Genomic DNA, 21,260 nt, shown 5'->3' with positions numbered 1-21,260 from the left:
ACTAGCAAAGCTCAGCCCTTCGAATCGGACACAATGCATTTAAAGTAGATAACTGGTACATTATTAAAAAGTTTAGGGAAATTTAAAGGGGTGTTTTCGGGTTTTGTAACTGCGCAAATAGAGTTGCACAGTTGCCGAACTATTACTCATGATTCTCCTTTGGGGTTAAATATGAAGTTGATATAATTGATATAGATGTAGACAGTATTAGATAATTCGAGTCATTTTAAAAACTGGTTTTATCTAATGGAAAGACGAACATACTGAAAAAACAGAGATGTCTGTTTACAAGTAAAAGAGGGGAAAAGTAATGAAAATGTAGAATATGGCAACTACTGTTTATGTTTTGCTAGATGCATGCATATTATAGAAAAAAGTTTATAGTTACATGTATATCTAAACACATGTGTTTAGATCATATCGAACAACATAGGCTATCAGAAATTAGCAAAAGACAAAAAATATGTGCAGGAATTTTTCATCTAAATAACTCAGAAAATAAAAACACTTGGAAACCCATGATTTTTCTAAGTTTTCGTTATGTTGTGTGTGAAGTACAATGTAAGCCATTTGCAAAGTAAAAAAAAAAGAAAAAATGTCCAGTGTCCAACAAAAAATGCATTTTTTGTTACATTTTAGTAAATCATACCAGAATTTTTCCCGGCAATACAAAAAAGAATTAACTTTTAAATTTTCATAATCATTTGTGTCAGTTATACATGTAAAATTATATGTACAGAAGTAATAAATGAAAAAGAAAAATTGTCAATGAATTTAATTTGACATGAAATTTAATTCATATTTTGCATGAGATTTTGGTTCTTATATTTAAATGCTAATCTAAAATTAGTCATTCATTTATCCTGTTTTATATTTTAAAAACGCAACACTGTTATTCTACTAAAACGTAGAAAGAATATCTTCAAGCGCAGAAGCTTAAAAAAAATTTGCCCTTAATACTGATTTCAATGAATCCTAATATTATTGACAATGGTCCGGAACTGTACTGTGTACGGATTTGTATCGGATCGATGTGATACTAGATATATAACATATACTAAACAACAACCAAACTACCGACCCGATAGTATAGTGATAGGGCGTCTAATTCGAGTGCGGGAGGTCGGGGGTTTGATCCTCGGTCGCGTCATGGCAAAAACGTAAAAATGGAACTAGTAGCTACCTCGCTTGGCGCTCAACATTAAGAGGAAAGTGCTAGGACTGGTAAGTCAGGGGTCAGTATTATTTGACTGGTTTGGTATCATGTCACGTGTATACGGCGTGATATTCTAGTGAGGCAGCACTATACAGTTGGGCATTGTGCCCACTGAGAACACGTAGACATGGTCGTTTATATGACTGAAAAAGGCGTTAAACCCGGACACAAATATATACACATACACTCAACAAAATTTTCTGTTTTTGTGAAAATATCCTAAAAATTGTCGTTTGTAATATTTTCCTGTTTACAACCACATACTTGAGGTTGTAAAAGCGTATTTAATAGAGATATTTAAAGTCCTTATTCATGGTGCAAATAAAGATAATTGTTGAAAACCATTGTGTTATCTGTATCAAACTTTAAACATTATCTTTCTTATTTGCATGTCCCTTCACCTTTTTTTTCTTCCTTATCCATGACTTGAAAGTACATCATTACACACTTTTAAGTAAGATAATTTACTGTGATTCTCAAGTCCTGTCATTAACGTATGAATATACAAAAATTAATCTGGTATAATTTATGAAATTTCCTTACAAAGGTGTTTTTCTAAACTGTATACAATGCTCTTAATAAATAACTGTAACATTTGTTGGACTTAAAAGAAGATGTCAAAGGTATATAATACAGTTTATTTTATATGATAAAATAGTTTTATGTAATATATTCGGTTTCCTTCAATTATATAAAATTTGTAGTTTGAAATAGGGAGGCTCATGTTTCGGGATATAATTTTCAACTGTACAACATAAACTTCTATTTCACAAGGTCTTTCAGTTTCCAAAAGACAGCCCTTTATATTGACAATTATAGTGTGTCTAATATCGATCCCTTGATAGTCTGGCCATTAAACACTGATGCAGAACAGTACAGTCTGTTTTGCTTGAGCGCACTGTAGAAAAAGATGTTTAAGAGTTAACTATAAATACAAAATTTCAAACTAAAAGCGAAGTAAAACTATCAAAATTACGAATTGTTATAACATTCTAAAATAAATACAATTTTAATAGTTTCTATGCGGTGGCTACCTAGAATATAACACTGGTATATAAGGCAGACACACAATAAACTTCTTAAAAAATATATATTTGTTTCTTAACTCATTAATACCTGAGCCATATCGCCGCTTAATTACTGTATTAATTATCCGATACATTCCCTGAGGCACTATCAATTTATCTGCTTTGTATGCCTGTGGATTTTCACTGATAATCAATAATCGATAAGATCTACATCCTTTGATCAATATTAGGGACAAACTCTGTTTATAACGGATGAATAAAACTGAAATTTTCACATCTGATACTACAGTTTATGACCTATTCAATAATTTAAAATTTAAATCACGTCACGCGGCATACAGTACTATCAGGCAGATAGCGCATTTATGCGATCCTCGGCATACACGCCTGTTATCTTTTGACGGATAAATACGACATGCGCTACTCGATAAGAGTCAAAATGAACGCATAAATGCGATCTGCGTCCTTAATGAGTTAAAGGTGTTTAATGTTTTCTATAAAATTATTGTTATTATTATTATTATTATTATTATTATTATACCAGATTTATATAGCGCCCTTTTCATGATCAATTTCACGTTCAAAGGCGCTTTACATAGTTCAAATGCAGCCACACAGGGCGCATAATTCATCCTCTACTAGTACAGACACAGAACGATCTGACCAGAGGGACAGAGTGAGACAAAGCCCCCACGACAGAGAGATCAGAAATCAGATACAGGCTTGTCCGGCTAACTTGGCCTAGCTCTTTGCGAATAAACAACCTGGTTCTTTAACGTGCCCAGTATATAGCCATGATACATTCAAGGATGGGTTTCTGACCAGTACACCTCTAGTTAGTTGGGAAACACTGAAAGACGTTTCTGAAAATTCCCGAGTAGCTGCCGGGGATCGAACCCCCGACCTCAGGATTGGAAGGCCAGTGTGCAAACCACTGAGCTATCCGTTCATAGAATAATTCAAAAGTCAGCTTCCTCTCTGGATAGCCCGTCCCTCTTGTTCTAGATATTCAACAGGTGAGAAATAAAACACTATCCCGCATAATCCTTCAAAACAAATGCCTTTATGTCATAGTTGTGACTTGTCCTTACCGCATGTTTGCTTTGTTTTGATAGGGTTAGTACTGAGCGTATCTACACGAAAAGCACACTAGCACAGGTTGACAAACAAATACTAACCAGGGGCTACTATCTCGAAGGTACCTTAACTCCTAAGATGTTCGTAAAGGGTTCGTAAGGTATTCGTAGCAGATATTTCCTCTATCTCGACAGCCTCGTTATTTACGACACTTCGTAAACTTACATTGTTCGACCTATCTGAAGATGAATCTGTTTGTTTCTTATTGTACCACGCTGGAACTAGCGGAAATGTATTTATCGAAGTTGTCTTTCCATCTGATCGTGTCAACAAACATTAATTAATTTCGTATAGATGGATAAATTTAGTGCTTTAAATTTAGTCCTGTCGTCCGTCCGTCCGTGGGTCTGTCCGTCGGAATTTTGTGACGCGCTTAGCTGAAAAAGTATTTGATATGAATAGATGAAATCTTGCAGGAGTCTTTATTATGATATGAAATTGCGCACCTCCTATTTTTAGTCAAAAATGCACATTTTCACCTTGTGACGCTCCTCGCTCAAAAAGTGTTTCATACAATTGATGAAAACCTTGCATGAGTCTTCATTATGATATGAAATTGCGCACCTCCTATTTTTAGTCAAAAATGCACATTTTCACCTTGTGACGCTCCTTGCTCAAAAAGTGTTTCATACAATTGATGAAACCTTGCATGAGTGTTTTTCCTGATATGAAATTGCGCATCTCCTAGTTTTTCGTCTGTCATCGCCCCCAATTTCCAGAGTTATGACCCCTGAAAGAGTCAAAAATGCGCAGTTTCACCTTGTGACCGCGCCTAGTTAAAAAAGTACTTCATATAAATTTATGAAAAATTGCTTTTACCACAATTGCTGCTGTATATATTCACTGGCGGATTCTATTCATCAAATAGTGTTTTGGAAAATGCAAACCCTTATAAAGCTTTAGAGCAGTACGAAACACGCTGTGTTTTATATCACAGATATACATGTAGTTGAAATTTCCTATCATACAAATACCGGAATCTTAGAATTTACCGTTAATTGTAATAAATGGTAAGACTGAATTATGTTTTCGACACTGTTTTCTGAACTGATCAATAATGAAAGGAACTGCATTGTGTAAGACTATATATGTATACATGTAGTTACAAAGAACCACTTCTGTCCGATCAACATGAACTTATTTTAACAGTAAATAGTTTACAATAAGAGTCGCCTCCTGAGAAAGTAACAAGACTAAAACAGGCTGAAACGTCTATATAGATTTAAGATATATAGAGGATATCACATGAGTGTCTTTTCATATTGAATTTATTAAAGGAGTTGAATAAAATAATAAAATGCGAGGTTCTGTCTAGCATTTTATCAATTTCATTCAACGAGTCAAGGAAAGTCACAAATGAAATATTCTTTTTATCACAGATTAGCTTTTCCTGTCGAAATATTAAAATTCCTACTTTCTTTAACTATAATTATAAACAAGTCAATTTGACCAACGACTCCTACGCTATAAACGACGTGGACGTCAAAGCTTTTTTACACTAGTGTATTATCATTTTTATATAATGGCTTAATTATACTCCCGCGACGTCAAACATGTGATAAGTTGATTTTTTAAAATTGAACGCTACGTGCAGATTCTCGCTCAGCTAGCATAATACATAGAACACACAAGATCTCAAAGTAGCTTCGAATACCTGACTAGGCGTTCTTGTTCTCCGTGATTATTGTCTAAAGACAATATACCTAAGGCATTCATTTTCCACCTCTGACTTATGAGGGGGAGTTGTCAGGTATTTTTGGAGAACAGCTTAAAAACAAAGACAAATATCAAACAGGGAATTAAGACTTGTAAGGAACCCAGGGGTACTAATGCCGTTAACTGACTAATTTTATCACAGAAAAGGGCGTGGGAAACTCTACTTTATCATCAAAAGTTTGACATTGTTTATAGCAAACTGCAACAATTTTTGTTGCCTTATCGGTACAGTAGATTGTTTCGACAACACTCCTTTGCAGATGTTGGGTATTTTAAGGCCGAGTCGATACAGTTGAAAAGGTGTTAAGTAGAAAGGTTCTTTGAATACAATTATGTATGACATTTGTTTTTGAATACCCTAGTCTGAAATAATACCGTACATGCCTTACAAAACTTGGTACCGGTATATGTGACTAAAAGTTTAAAGTTTAAGTTGAGCGTAAAGCTTATAGGCATCTCTAACATTTTAGAAGTCTTCGCTGAATAAATATTAGACAATTGTTTTTATTTTATTACGGAATTAAGTCTGATGAAATGTAAAATTGAATACTTTTTAGTAGGCATTATACAGTTGCAAGTGATAAATACACTTAATATGGACATATTTCCCATGATGTTCAGCAACAGACAGCTTTTGGACTATCAGATACACGTGCAGTTGGTCGAAAATGACGTCACTAAATGGATTATCCACGACTTACGATATCGTAACTAAATAACAATACCTTAAGTTACGAACCCTTTATGAGGGTGTTAAGAGGTGTTTGGAGATAGCTGAATAACGTTACCTTAGTATAATCTTAGGTTTATCGTAAATCATACCTTAACTTACGATACGTTTTCGAGATATTGGCCCCTGACTGGTAGGTTAGTATCAAATTACCAACATACGCTCGTGTTTTGCAAGCACGTACACTCGTACATGTATACACAATTTCAGCAGTTACCTTGACAAATATGCGGAAACATTGTTTCTATACGTTTCCTGTTACTAAATTACTTCAATAAGTGTATGAATACACAGGTAAATTGTCGAATATATATAGTTGGAACTTAACTTCTCCATTTCTTTCTATGCCAGAGTAGTTTTAAAAGTTCTTCTTGTCATGTCAACCCGTCTGATTATCTTTGAAAGTAGAGTAGTGCTTTGCATCTAGAGGTTGCGGCTTCGATCCAGAGTAGCACGGTATGTTCTCCGCGTTCGAGTTATATAGAGAAGGTGCTAGTTACTTTCTTGCTTGGTTGAACGTCATACATTTATTGGTCATATGGTGAATTTCCGGCTTTTGATCGAAAAAGATAATCCCAGTTACCATCTAACTAGTATTTCATTACGGACGAGTATCCGGTACACATGATTAAAAGTATCATATTGATATAAAGAAACTGTTTCTTTCAAGACGAAGGCTGATTAGAAACTCTAAACATGATTAAATAAAAGCTCGTTAGCGGTAATAATTTGATGTAAAACAGAAGAAATTTATCTACAATTTATCTCTTAGTTAAAAATATGAATTTTGATATTAATCTGCGAAGTTACTACCTTATGCAATGGAATGGGTTTTAAGTATTTTGATACTGCAATGTTCATCCTAACTGCTGAAGGCATGTCCCCTAATTGGACCACATGAAATTTTATCCAAAATATTAAATGTGCTTGAAAGTTTCAATTTACAAATATTGATATTAACGAAATGTTTCTTTCAAGACGGAGGATATACAAAAAATCCTTATACATTTGAAATGTTCAATTTAAAACATAACAAACTCCAATGTTGCGCCTATCTCGAATCTACTGTTCGGAATATTTAAGTTCGATCGGAATATAACAATCACAATTTGGGAAAGTAAAAATACTACTTTTTTTCTTTTGATAAAATTTCTATTGTGCGTAATGTGTGAGGATTCTGCGCTTTGGTAGAAAATGACCAGCGCTGTGCGACCAAAGAAACGACACGCGGCAGTTTGAATATCGAAATGCCCCGTGTCGTATCGTACCAGACACTATCATGATTATTTCAGTATCTTATAGCAGAAGGATTGACTGATAGCTAAGCATCGCGAATCAGTATTCACGTATTGCACGAGGCTCAGGTTAGTGTGCGATGTATACCTCAACTTTGATCGGCATCTATTACTTATATGTTAGTTGTAAAAATAATTTCATATAGGAGAGATTTGCCCTAAGACCTCTTAACACAAGGGAAACAATCTGTTTACAGAGTGAAATTAGTGAGTTGACACCGTTTGTCAATCCTAACCATGTATATGTTATATCAGTGCAAAGGAAAAGTCAGTTATATATATTAAATTCAATGCAGGATAACGCAATCATGCATGTAACACTCATGAAATTGATTTCATAAATCTTCACATAATTCTAGATATGTTTCCCATACTTTGACGCATAAATATGGGTATCAGAGATTGTTCTCTTTCGACTAGTAGCTTTTTCAACATATTTACCTTGTGAAATTCTATGGGTTTTGCCCTTTTCAAAACAATCGTCTGTTTGTTTACAAATTTCACCACAAGGTATGTCGCACTTCTCCAGGACATTAACTGTTTTAATCATAACATAGTTTTCTTTTAGACGGCTAATCCTTGTATTAATTATGCATGATATTTTCATGCATAGAGATAAAAAGTGCATGGTTTTGCATGAGATACTAACATTCACCTAAGCCAACAATAAAGTATTAGTGGAGTTGTCTTCAGTTTTTCAAAACATTTTCTCGGGATAATTTTGTTCGGCTCAAATAACTCTTTTTTTCGAAAATGATATTTCAGTTATTTTTCACTGTGTACTTTGATGTAGTTAACTACACATATATTCAAAATAGGTAGTGCCTATTTGGAGTTTGTATTTTTAGTTCCACTGCCTGCATATAGTAGTTATTCTTTCTTTACAACGTCCTAGTGAAAACATAATTTCTTGTGTCAGTATTTGTGATTTTACATTTTACCTTCAAAAAGACAATAACGTTACCGGGGTTTCCAATTAATAAAACTGTTTTCCATTCATTCATGATATGTTTTATATTTACTGAGGTCGTATCCAGGCATTTTATCAATGAACCTGTCTATGTAACAGACATAAATAAAGCTGACTATTACATGTATCATTCATATTTACAGAATAGTGTGTGGTACGGGGGTAGGGGGTATTCCTTTCAATACAAAACTTTGATCTGATACTGATAACACGAAGTTCAAAATTTGATTAAATGTTGCCTTGAAACTTAAAACACTGATGATCAAATGTTCATGTTCAAAGTTATGCTTGAGTAACTAATTTCAAATATAAAAAATCTGTGTATAATAAAAGTGGTTTAGTATTAGATCTAGTCACACAAAAATTTGTGAAAGAATTTGTTTATATTTAGTTTAATTGTTTGTTTATTTTGTGTTCTAATTGCTTTTCCCTGTTAATACACTTTACGCTAAGATGACGTGGCGTTAACGTGCAGTGACGTCAATGCTTTTGTTGCGACCAAGAAAGAGCGTTACTATATTTTATCTACTCTGTTAGATTAAGAGCATATTAGAATTGAAATCATTTATATCAAAACCGTATTTTAACGCTAATAATTCACTCGGGTTGTAATACATCGTACAAATAATTATTTTGCCCGACGTATAACCGCCAACCACCGTGCATAAATAGTGTTAAAGCACTATTTAGCTATGACCTATTTCTTATTTCATAAAGGCAGAAACATGTTTGAATTGTTATACTAGTGATTTTTTTTAATGACTTTAAGCGCTGTCTTAGATTTCTTAGATGTGCTATTCAGACATTCCCAATTTGGGAGTTGAGTTTTCAGGTTGGTAGATATTGAAATTTAATGATTTCAATATTTAAATAAATGTAATTATGACTTAAAATATTTGAAGGTAGAAATTAGGAATGTGTTCCAGGTTTGCAATAATATAGATTATTTAATGATATCATATATAAGTATTCTTATTCAATAAGCCTTTGAAATGAAACTAGTAGAAACTGGTGATTTTGCTACACAAACAGAAAACAAGTTACTATAATTACTATCAAATTTCCTATTAATGAAATGGGAAACTATTAATAGACTGTTTCCCGAAAAAGAAACATTTCAGTAATAGATGATGTATTAACTTATTGGATGGTCATGCTGTCACTTTTTCGACTGGCTGGTCTCGGTACAATAACAAAGAAAATATAAATCACCTCTATGATATCATTGTAATCTGACGCCTGAATCTTTACCTTTGTTTTTGTCTGATGACTTATAATGATTAAAATTATTTTAATATTTACATCTATAATATTATTTTGAATGTTTGTTGCAAAAATTATCTTCAAAATAGCACTATTTGTAGGTATGTACAGAAAACATTGTTGTAATATTAGTAATGAAGGTTTCCACTTAGTTCGTTGATAGATCTGCACCTGAAGATACATTTAGATCATGAAAAGATTCAGTGAAGCGGAAAGATATAAAACTTTGGCAAATGTATTTTGCGTTACTCCCTCAGAGTTCTTTATTGTTTGTCGGAAATATAATACTACAAGTCCATTGTATGTGCCACGTTATTTACAGGCCTATACCCAGCATATGCTAGCGGTTTAAGTTATCAAATGCCACTTGAACGTATTGTTGATTCAGTCTCAACGGCTTTGTTGCAATCATTGATTTCCGCTAGAGGGAGAGATTAGCGTTTGCCTTTCTTTCATTAGAAAAAAAAAATCAATTGACAGACGGATTTGGATTATATATTTTAATAAGGTAAATCTCGATTAATAGAAAAAGATTTAGACTGGCATATTATGTCTTTGGCTTTTACAGAAAATGAAACTTAAACATGCGCCGATGCTAAAACTATAACTATTTGTAAATTGTTTAAGAGTAAGAAAAGACTTGTGAATATATTGCGTTATTTCTTGTACATGTATAGAAAAAGCACACGTCAAGTGTATTGTTATCATTGATGCGTTTTTTACTTAAAACAGTAACTTCAATTGAATCTGGGCTAGGCTCTGTTTTAGTTTTTAGTTAATTTAAAGATATTTCATGAAAGAATACCACACTTAAGCCCATGAAGGTTGTTACAAATTTCAATATTTCTTATGAAAAAGCTCGGATAAACCGAGTAGAATTTTGTTTTGCTTACTTTGTTTCATTTGTTTACTTTGGACATAATTCGTGGGTGTAGGCTGTGTAGCGTTTTATCGGTTTTATGCAATTTATGTTTCAATAGCATGGTCATACCTGCAAACATATTTACTGAAGAATCTGATGTAGTTTTATAAAGGAATACATATCATTTAAAATAATCAAGTCATTGATTGCCTTAAATGGTGTAAACGAATGAGTCATATATCGAACATAACAAAATAATCCGACACATTTTCTCTTCCGTTTCACAGCTTATAGATTTGCGATCATGTATGAGAGATACTTGAGAGTGTCATGTTAGATAATGAGCTTCTTTTTCAACCTTTTTGTTCCAGTCATGTAAACGACGGTATCTACATGTAGCGATGAGCACAATACCCAAATTTCCAGTGCTTCTTCACTGCAATATTACGCATGACATGTTACCCCATCTGTCACATTTTACTAGAAAAAAAGTATTTTTCCTCAAAAAATAAAGAACTTTATCCATATTGTAGCCCTTTTAAGTTTGTATAATAGAAAACCAAATAGTTACTTCAAAAAGATTTGTATTTATTTAGTTTTCATATTTGCTTTCTAGTATATTTCTAAATTTATTGCGTGATATTGTTAAAAATAACGATTTTCGGAAGAAAGAAAAAATCGCAGTAAGGATGGACTATTTTCGATTTACAATTTCTAAAAATGTACTTATTTGTTCTCTTCTCTGTACAAAATATGTGCTCAGGTTAAAGTAATTGACAATACACGAGTATGTACACATTGAATATACAAAAGTATTTATAGCCTAAATTTATATGATAGAAATACAAACGCAAAAACGAATAAACGGTACTCGAAGATATGTTAGTGGCTAACCTAATACACTTCATGTAAGGTTTTCATACCAGTAGTATATACGTATCTAGTATTTAAGTTCAATACTTGTAATAACTTTGTGATTAAGTTATGTTTACAAAGTAAGATCTGCAAACATATCGGTAACACGTTAGTCTCTTGGTACATCCTGCTTTTTATAATAAACCTGTGTATATTCGTAAATAACATAAGTGCCACAGATAGATATCATGTACACGAGCTAAGTAATAAATTATTCAAATAGGAATTCTTTCAAATAGGGACATACACGACAATATCTTAAGCAGTTAATACGTCTATAGAATAACAAAAGTCATTAGATCAGTTACTGTGATTTAAGCTGTTTTGAAAAAAGAATACTTTGTTACATTAACCATTATGCTGCATGACGGGCATAGTAGATAATTAGATGTTTATAGAATGCATCAACAGATTAGTCCGTTTACTTGTGATTGCTCTAATATTGGTATTGTATGCATTTGCCTTGGCAGAATTCTTAAATGAAATGATTTTTCTTTTATAAAAAATAGCATAATATTAAACAGCGAAAGCCATTTTTCAAAAATTGCAACCACCCAAAATCGCAGCAATCCCTAAGTTTTGACCTACCTCACCAAAAATCTAAGGTACATGCAACGACCATGATAAATTTGAGGTAACTGCTACACCGAGGTAAATTCCTTGACTAACATCAGAATAACGATTATCAACACCGATTATTGGTTTGCAGTACCAGTTGCATGCATAACATACCATTTTTTCCTATTAAAATGTATGTACATCTTCCATGATCAATTCATTTTGTAGCAGAAATGAATCTGCATGTGCCCTGACTGATCTGTATATAACACAGTCATCATGTAATAGAAGCACCCTTAACTTAACAGTAGCCAGAAGGTAATATATGTAAAGCAAAAGCTGTCATAACACTGACAAAGAGACAAGTGATCTAACATCATCATTGTTGGAAGTGTCCCAGTCAACGACTGTGTGTCCACCATTATGATAGTTCACCTAGATATGACAGTTGCCTCAATGGTGTAAGATTTTACGCAAAACAAAATCTTCAAGTACTTTGAAAGTAATGCGTTAGTAGAATGGTCTGTACTAATGTCAAGTCATGAACATTTGAATGTTTTACACACGTAATAGCTATTACGTGCGCACGTATTACTTTATACGTACGAAGATGTTGTTATAGCAATACGTACATAGATGTTTTAAACTTGCATGTGCGCTGATTTTTTTATACCAGTGCGTTTGCAGATGTTTTTGAAACTAACACGTGCGCACGTATTAGCAATTACGTGCTCATGTAATAAATTAAATGTGTATGTATGTTTCTTTAAAACGAATACGTGCGCCTGTATTATCTGTTACGTGCACACGCAATAAGTTATACGTGCTCAGATGTTTTTCTACTTATATGTGCGCTGGTGTTTTTATACCAATGCGTTCGGTGATGTTTTTTTTAACTAATACGTACGCACATATTAGCTGTTACGTGCAGACGCAATAAGTTATACGTGTGAATATGTTTTTTCTACTTTATGTGCGGTGATGTTTTTCATACTAATACATGCACACATATTAGTTATTACGTGCGCACGTACTAGTATAAAAAAACCCATATGTCACCTCTGTGCCATCGTACAAAACTGACATACAATCGACTTTCGTATTCTTTAAATATTTTAGATGGTTAAAGGGCTTGGTTCACTTATAGGTGAAAATGGCACAACATCAAATGTTATTGAAATATTATTATAATGAATGATGAACAACTCAGAATGCAAAATCTCATATTTTAATTCATTTGAAATTGTGCTGTTGCCATGGCAACCGATTGATTTTCTTTATGGAAACACGAAAATCTCTTATAACAATTACATCAGAATGTATAATTAACATTCAGATATGCTAAGATATAACCCTAAGCAACGCCTATAATTTGAGGCAAAAAAATATATGGTTGCCATGGAAACGGAGATAAAAATGAGAATATTTGCTATGTCTGTTTTTTATGGAATAAAACCAATTTAGGTCATTCTTTAAGAAAAATAACATATGTAATTTGTTTGTGAAGATCATTATTCATAAATAATACAATATATTTCTGTTGCTATGGTTACAATGGAGTTGCAGTATATGCTTCAATGAGACAACAAAGACGTTTTTGCTAAGTTATTGTAGAACACTTTCAGCATTTACCATTACATGTAAAAATTTAAAAAAAATGCACCACTGAAAAGTGTTCTTCAAACAATGTTTTTTTCAAGACATAACATAGAACAACAGAAAAATGTTTCCATGGTTACGCAGTTAATTCCGTAAACATACTACTACATAATCTCATTTAACACACTGTAATAGTTTAGGAAAACTGCCTTATTAAATGTCTTGATCATATTAAAAGAGTTAAATGATACTAACGGCAATAATATATAATTAGGCATACAAAAACTAAATTGTTTCCACAATAATCCAATGCATGTTTTACAAATTATACATATATTGTGCTTTCAAGACAGGTTAAATTAATTGTTCATGAAAAGGGAAAATAAACATGATACTGCCGACAGAAATGATTACATGCAGTTTGAATACAGCAGAAAATATTCGTAGATCTATATAATCCAACTGTCATAATGAAAAAAATGTACATTACTACCATATATGTTACAATTATTGTTGAAAAATCTTCCAGTGTTTTAGAGGAATTTCACATTTATACTGTGTTCAGCCTTACATGTATATAGTGAGTCAATATTTAACAAATGCATAGTACTGTTGACACCATAAAACTGTTAATTCAATGTTTACATAAACTATATGTATCATTTGTTCTTTTTCAAATATATGGAATTTGGGTCTAGTACATTTTCAAAAAATCAAAAACACTTTCAAATTAATCAAAATTTCAGAGCTCTTTCTCTGTATTACTTTAAATGTTAAACACTTTTTTCCATTCATTCTTCGTTTTAAATGACTTGAATTATCAATTTTAATGGCTTTGACACTGCTGGTTTTGAGCATACATTGCTGTTGCTGCAAAGGGGCGCTATTTCATTATACAGGTACCACTGTCGACTGGCATCCAGCTCAGGAATGGTAATACGGTTGGTGAATTTGCCTGTCATGCCAACCCCCTGCCTAAAAATATTAATCTCCGTCTCTGTGTTGAAGTTATAATCCTTCAAGAATACTATACTAGGTCATGCAGAAGACATTCTGTAACGATAAATGTATCAAATATTTAAGACAAAGAACACAACCTTTTCATCAATCCTGAACAACAGCATTCCAAAAGACATCCCACACATAATTACATTAAATAACATTTTAGAATTTTATTACAGTAATAACGTCTTCTCATGAAAAAATTCAACCATCGAACATATTCTACATCAAGTAAAGGCCATGATTTTGATCTCATTTTAACAAATAGTTCTTTAACCTGGTTAAGAAAAAACAGTTACTTTATTAGAATTATGTTATTTCTGATTAACTTGCTTGCATTGAGCTAGACACTGTTCAACAACACAAACATAAACAGAAACTGTGGTATTTTAATGCAAGTGGCCTCTTTACAGACATGATCTCTGCAGCAAGTTTTATCAATACTTGATTATTAATAAAAACATAATTGATTAAAGAGGCTCAAGCCAAATATACCTAAACATGTTCAGGACTGAATTCTGTATGCCGGGCCTCAATCAGGTTGTACTCCAAGTCATCATGTAGACCCATCATAACAAGCCACATTCCATAGCTAAAATAACGGGTATATTTAAACAATGAATTCTTAAACAAAAACTTCTAAGTAGCAATAGTGAGTCCTTAGAATATAACATAGCATCACTTTATTAATACAAATAAATGCCAGCTACACAGTTTATTTTCTTACATACACACCTAAGTCTTAATACAGTATGTTGTGTAAGTATGCAATATTCAAATTGTAATTCAATGTTTATCAGTGGAGATATTATTTTTCATTTAGATAAAATTATGCACATTATATATATAAACTGGAAACTAGTGACTTTCCAAACTGAAGTGTATGAACACACTGTAAAATTAAATATTTCAACATCAAATTCTGTGTGCTTAATAAATATTTCTTTATTTATTGGGAATTCTTACCTTATTACAACACTTTTCTTATTTTGACATTGTCCACTATAATTGTCCATATGTAATGAAACATTCTTTTCTCCATAGCCATAATGCTTGAAGTGATGGTGGACCATAGATACCACACTGTTTGCTCCTCTTCCAACAGCAGTACTGTACTTTTCATACAAAAACAAGAACAGTTTATAAGAAATGTATTAAATTCTCATCAAAAATGGAGTGAATCAACACTGACCAAACAGTTCATCCTTTCTTATAGATATTGCTTAACATTAACTTGTATTTATCAAAATTTAATTGAATTCCAATTCACAGTGCTTATGATATAGCATCTTTATTATAAAGCAATGCAGTATTTTCAACCCAATTTCAGGGATTTACAGAAAGTTCAGTGAAAAAAACCCATAGAAATTAGTAATATCAAGTCTTAACAAAACATAACTTCCTTTAGATAATTTTACTTGACAAAATTTCTGCAAAGGTGTCACTATAATTCCAATGTAATGTGCACTGCAGCCTGAAGCTTTTATTCATAGAGTCATGATATGTTTGAAGACTATGGAATTTAATTTAGTGATATATGGAATTTCATAGTTAAAATTGATATTGAAAAAGTGCATTTGAGGATACTGACACTGATATGAATGTAAACACTAACTTCAAAATCTTATACCTGTATGAGGATTCACAGAAATACAAGGGCCCTACTTGCTGAGTATGGGGTCAATACTTGTTGAGCACTCAAAACTGCAGTGAGCCTTTATATTTCTTACTGCTGGAGGTTATCCTGAAAAATATAAAAAAAGAATTTCTCATTTATTTAGTAGCCTACCAGCATGCTGTCTACCAGTAATGGCAGTAGTGAGAATGAAAAAAGTAGTTTTTATTGTAATTTGCATGTAGAATTTTTAAGAAATTTTCAGGAGGTCTATTTTAGTTGCTATAATTACAACAAAAAGTGACAATTTAAAACACCACTTTTCCTGTGTTATTGTACTATAATTTTCAATTTTCATAGATTCCACTGTGCATAATGAACATGTAATTATTAAATTGTTCACATCTGTGACAGTTTAAACAATGTACAATATCTTGTAATATTGGGCTATTCAAGAAAATATCAACCCCCTCCCTGTGGAAGCAGTTTTTCTGGTACAACCTGAGAGGAAGGGAAGGGGGTGGTATTTGGAGGGATCCTATTGGGAGGAAGGGGAGGGGGGTATTTGAGGTAACACCGGGGTGTGGAAGGGGGGTATTTGAGGTAACCGGGGTGTGGAAGGGGGGGGGGGGGCGATATTTTCTGAAATAACCCGAGAGGAGGGGAGGGGGAGTATTATGAGAGATCCTATTGGGAGGAAGGGGAGGGGGGTATTTTCAGGTAACCGGGGTGTGGAAAGGGGAGAGGGGGGTAAAATGTCTCCAGGAGGGGTGGGGGGGGGGGGTAATTTTCTCCGAAAAAACTGCTTCCACAGTGGGGGGGGGGGGGTATTTTCTGGAATAGCCCATTCCTGTTCATCAGTTCATTTACCTCTTTACAATTTCTAGATAGAAAGTTTCATACAGAATGTAGGCCTACTTAACATAGTAGATGCCCGACTGTCTTGGCTACAAGTATATTCTGCCATCATGAAAACTTACAAATACACAGGAAAGATATTAAAAGTATTTGACAGCAGACAGTCGAATCGAAATGTCAACACTGCTATTTTTCGCTGCAAAGTTGTACCTTCGATAAGTCAACAAACAAAGCGGTCTGTCCATTTTGTTTTGCCTCCAATTACGAATAAATTTATAATGAAAATTAACACTTACCATAACAATTATTAAATCCGCCATGCACTTTAAATGTCCGCGTATATTCAGAGTAATAACTGCATGTATTCTCTGACCCAGTTTCAGACATGTATATCCACCGATAATGGCGTGTTGATTTCAAAGGGAAACAATTCGCTAATTCACTCATTAGGTTTGTGATATTTCACTAAATGTTGAAACGTTTAAACTTAAAAATCTTCGTCCGATATTATTGATTTTAACACTAGCTCTAATGGCTGTTGCTTGAAAAACAAATTAATGAAAACAAATATCTAATTAAGTGACGTCAACTTCAACGTCATTTTACCGAAATCGAGGCTTGTGTAATTTCGGATAAAAATGTGTCTCTGAGACGGACGTTTTTTTCATTTTTGAATATGGCGGCATTGCTCACCAGCGATGATTTTTGCACTTTTTGTTGGTTTTTAATGTACGAATTAGTGGTTAAAATATTAAGACTGGTAAAGGATGCCGCCAAGGCGAAAATCATAAATAAAGTCTCAAATTTCATGGAAAATTCACATTTTTTTGGAAAGTGGAGCATGTTTGGAGTAATATATAAACACAACAACACATTATTTTTCAAAGTTTATTACTTATATATGAAGCATTGTGTTTACTTGTTACGAACAGCATATGTATCAATGTAGAATAAGTAATGTATAATATGGCAAAATTCGGTGCCATTTTCATACATTAGTGAACCAAGCCCTTTATAGAAACCTTCCTTTAATGCTCTAGGTTCATTCTGATCTGAACTACATCGTTACATTATGTTGAGAAAGCAGTTGTCTTGTTCGGTGGTAAGAGAAAAAGGAATGATTAAGAATTTTACATCTTAATGGAACTTCAGAAAGTTTGGTTATACCGTGTACATGTTCAGATGTATCACAGACAATACTGTACATGAAGTCTCTTATAAATCACGTACTGTTTTTGGATAACAGCTTGGCCTTTAAAAGTTTGGAAAATAAATTCAGAATTATACATACTTCATTTACCTGAAACCTATTCCGTTTTATCAGGTTATTCAATTTCAACCACGAAAAGTGTAAAATAGGAATTTGTTTTACGTGTACCAATATCATTTAGACTAAAAGTTTAGTTTTTAAAACCAAATAAACAAATTACATTTAATGTGCTTTGTATTTGTCATTTTGGAATTTTTTTATAATTACTATGACCTTGGATAGATTTATAAATAGATTTATAAAAGCACCTTAATACACTGTCAAAATAGTATAATTAATAAAACCGAACCCTAACAAAACATGAATATTGAATAGCTGTCAATTTTATTATATCTGTAAAATCTACAGTAAAAATCCATACAATTTTTAACTATGTTATCTGATTTTCTATTCATTGCAAAAAAATAAATTTCTTGATTATGTTTAAACCTGATGGAACACTCTTAAATAAACTTTGATAAATGAAAAAAAAAAGTTAATTGTTGGAGTAAAATAATTAATTTAATCAACTGTTGAAAACTAAAATGAAGCCTTTCTAAAGGACAGATTTGGAAATTCATCTAATGATCATGAACAGTAAGTGTGATTTTATTTACAATAAAAGCATAAATACACATCAGTTTTGTTTGTTGACAATGTTATCGTCGATATTATATTACTTGCAACACCTGTTAATGGCTGGATATATTTTTGTATAGAAAAAGATGAAAAACAAACCAGTTTTGTTTCTTATAAATGTTAACGGCAGAATTAGATAAATGTTAACGGCAAAATTAGAGTCTATATTATTTTGCTACATCTGCTACTGGCTGAACATGTTAAGTAGTGTACGTCAACTACTGCCATTGAGATCAGTATTAAAATTGTGTCATAAAATGGCTTAAAATGTACCTTTACAGAATGTTTAAATATGTTAGGTGATGCTCCGAAGTTACCCAGTTTTAATGACACTTCAGCATACAAACTGAAAAGCTTTCTTCTACTGCATAGTTGCATTTATAGTATTCTCGAAAACATTCAGTTTTATTGTACCCTTGAATTATAAATGCACCCTAATCCTTTTCATCCACATCAAAGGTTATTCACATCTCCAATATTTGACAGTTAGTAAATTGCTGTTATTACACTCTCATTTGTTTGCCATTTAAATAGGCGATTTATCAACATAGCCTCCTGTGACAACTTTGCAATTGTTAGAAAACTTTATTATTACATACGCGTTTTTAATTCCCGTTTACATACAATGTATTTCTATACGTCAATATTTTTTCAATTGACGTTCAAAGTTCAATACTGATGTGTGACGTCATTTGTGACAACACTTTCATGTATGACGACGCGTGAAAAATTTCCCTGTTGACGATATTTTCAGTTTCATTTAATTATTATCAGATTTGTATCATCTTTTTATTAGTCTTAAGCCTAGGCAAGTATGTAATAAACATGTTAAGCATATTTCGCAATTGGCAATCCTTTTCAGAATTTGTATTAATTGTCAACTTTTTATTTGATCATGGGTCATGTTGACCTACATCAAATATATCATGTAATGTGTATTGTTATGATGCTTGTGTCATGTAATGTGTATTATTATGATGCTTGTATGAATAAACTTCTCTCTCTCTCTCTCTCTCTCTCTTAGCATAAATAGACACACTATTTTACTTTCAAATAATATATCGTATTGGCTGCCGGCTGCAAATTGCATGTATCTGTCGTTCGATAGATGCATATTGTTTTTGTCTTTATTCCCTGTTTGCCTTACGGATCGATATTGAAAATGCTGTTGCTTCATAAATAAGTAAATTGTAAATCAATTGAAATAATGTGGATTTGTGCACTCATGTTATACAATTACGGTACTAGAATATAAATTATTAATATCCAGGTATGTGTAAGCACAGAACCATTTTATAGCGATCTATATAAGCTGATGCTAGAATCTTTCGCGTTTATGTTAGAGCAGAGTTTTTCGCGGCCATTTAATTTCACGGAAATATACTACCCGCGAAAGGCGCTAATTTAAAAAGCGCGAAAACAATTCTAGGTTTACAGCAATTTATACGAACGTTTTCTTCTTTTCCAAATTTGTACATTTTTATGTTTGATAGGAGTGTGCAATGTAATTCAATTTATCAAGGTTTGAAAATTATTGTCTAATTTATCTTGCATTTAATGTCGTATTCCATATTGTTTAAATTTACCTTGCAATATATGTACAAACCTCTATCAATGAGACTGCACTATGAAACTGCGCAATATGAGATTGCGCAAATTGTATTGATAACTGCTTTTGTTGAGTGTACAGAGCGAATTATGAAGTTTTCAATTACATCTTTTTCAAATACGAGTAATTACTGACTGTATTCAAACATTTTGGACGAAATCATGTAATATAAGTGCACAATTATTTATGAAGTAGTGTCTAACATAATTTGATTTTTAAACAAACATTGGAACTATAATGAAAAAAAAAGTCTGGTGAATTTGATGTTGCTTGTGAAAGGTATGTTTAATTCGTTGCTCATAATTTATTGTTAAGCACTTCTGTGAGATAATCTTTTCACAAACTGTTTTGTTTTTATGTAAAATATTACAACTGTCATTAATTCATGAAGGGTGTTTAGAAAAAAAGTTTATTTACGGAATCCAATGTTAACTTACTCATCACCCATGTGGGTTCTAGCCTATCTCGGGGTACATGTCATCCAGCTGGCGTACGGAAGATCGGTGGTTCTACCCAAGTGCCAGCCGATGATGGGATAGTGCTTGGAGGAACACCTGGGGTCTTCAACCACCATCAAGTATGACTGATAATTGTTTTAATACGACGTTAAACCAAATAAAAACAAAAATGAACCAGCGTACAGAGTCAACTATAAAATGTGTATTGCATTTTGTTACAGAGAACTGGACTTAATTTATACAAAATGGAGTTTCAGGAAACTTGAATTACTTACGGTAGGCAATGATAATTTTCTCCAGTTTTACACAGTGTGTCGAATAATTCTATTCTTATGACAGCATTAAAGCTAACAATTAGATATAACTTAATACACCGATACGTATTTAAAGGGAAAGGCAATGTTTTTCTTTTGATAATTATGTCTACTACGGTATTATTTTGATCATTTAAAGAAGTGAAATAATTTCCAGAATCGACTTAAAAATGAGATTGTTTTGAGCATTAAGTTTATACTAATTTATTTTAGCTCGATTGTTATCC

At 32.6% G+C, this 21,260-nt stretch overlaps 2 protein-coding genes and 1 long non-coding RNA gene across 7 annotated transcripts in view; 2 read left to right on the top strand and 1 right to left on the bottom strand.

The window, feature by feature from the left end:
- LOC128546020 (uncharacterized) overlaps positions 1–21,260 on the top strand; it is a 156,172-nt gene that overhangs the window by 14,225 nt on the left and 120,687 nt on the right. The window lies entirely within an intron of this gene.
- The window catches only part of LOC123541470 (uncharacterized), a 56,224-nt gene that overhangs the window by 1,567 nt on the left and 33,397 nt on the right, over positions 1–21,260 (top strand). The window contains exons 1-2 of one of the 4 annotated variants that reach the window (XM_053526558.1): positions 20,349–20,540; positions 20,941–20,995. The exons of 1 other annotated variant lie outside the window; for it this stretch is intronic. The gene's annotated coding sequence lies outside the window, so the exon portion shown is untranslated. Of the gene's footprint in view, positions 1–9,734; positions 9,864–20,348; positions 20,541–20,940; positions 20,996–21,260 lie in introns of those variants that run through there. 2 more of the 4 variants (XM_053526562.1, XM_053526561.1) reach the window with 2 other exon arrangements.
- Positions 12,903–17,162, bottom strand: LOC123559255 (uncharacterized). The gene is made up of 5 exons (XR_008367796.1): positions 17,061–17,162; positions 15,922–16,035; positions 15,258–15,406; positions 14,787–14,883; positions 12,903–14,342 (listed from the first exon to the last, which is right to left on the bottom strand). It is a non-coding gene; the product is annotated as an uncharacterized LOC123559255 (long non-coding RNA).

Source organism: Mercenaria mercenaria, chromosome 16 (assembly GCF_021730395.1).
Source record: "Mercenaria mercenaria strain notata chromosome 16, MADL_Memer_1, whole genome shotgun sequence".
Lineage (NCBI taxonomy): Eukaryota > Metazoa > Mollusca > Bivalvia > Venerida > Veneridae > Mercenaria > Mercenaria mercenaria.
This window is presented reverse-complemented; position numbering and strand designations above follow the sequence as displayed.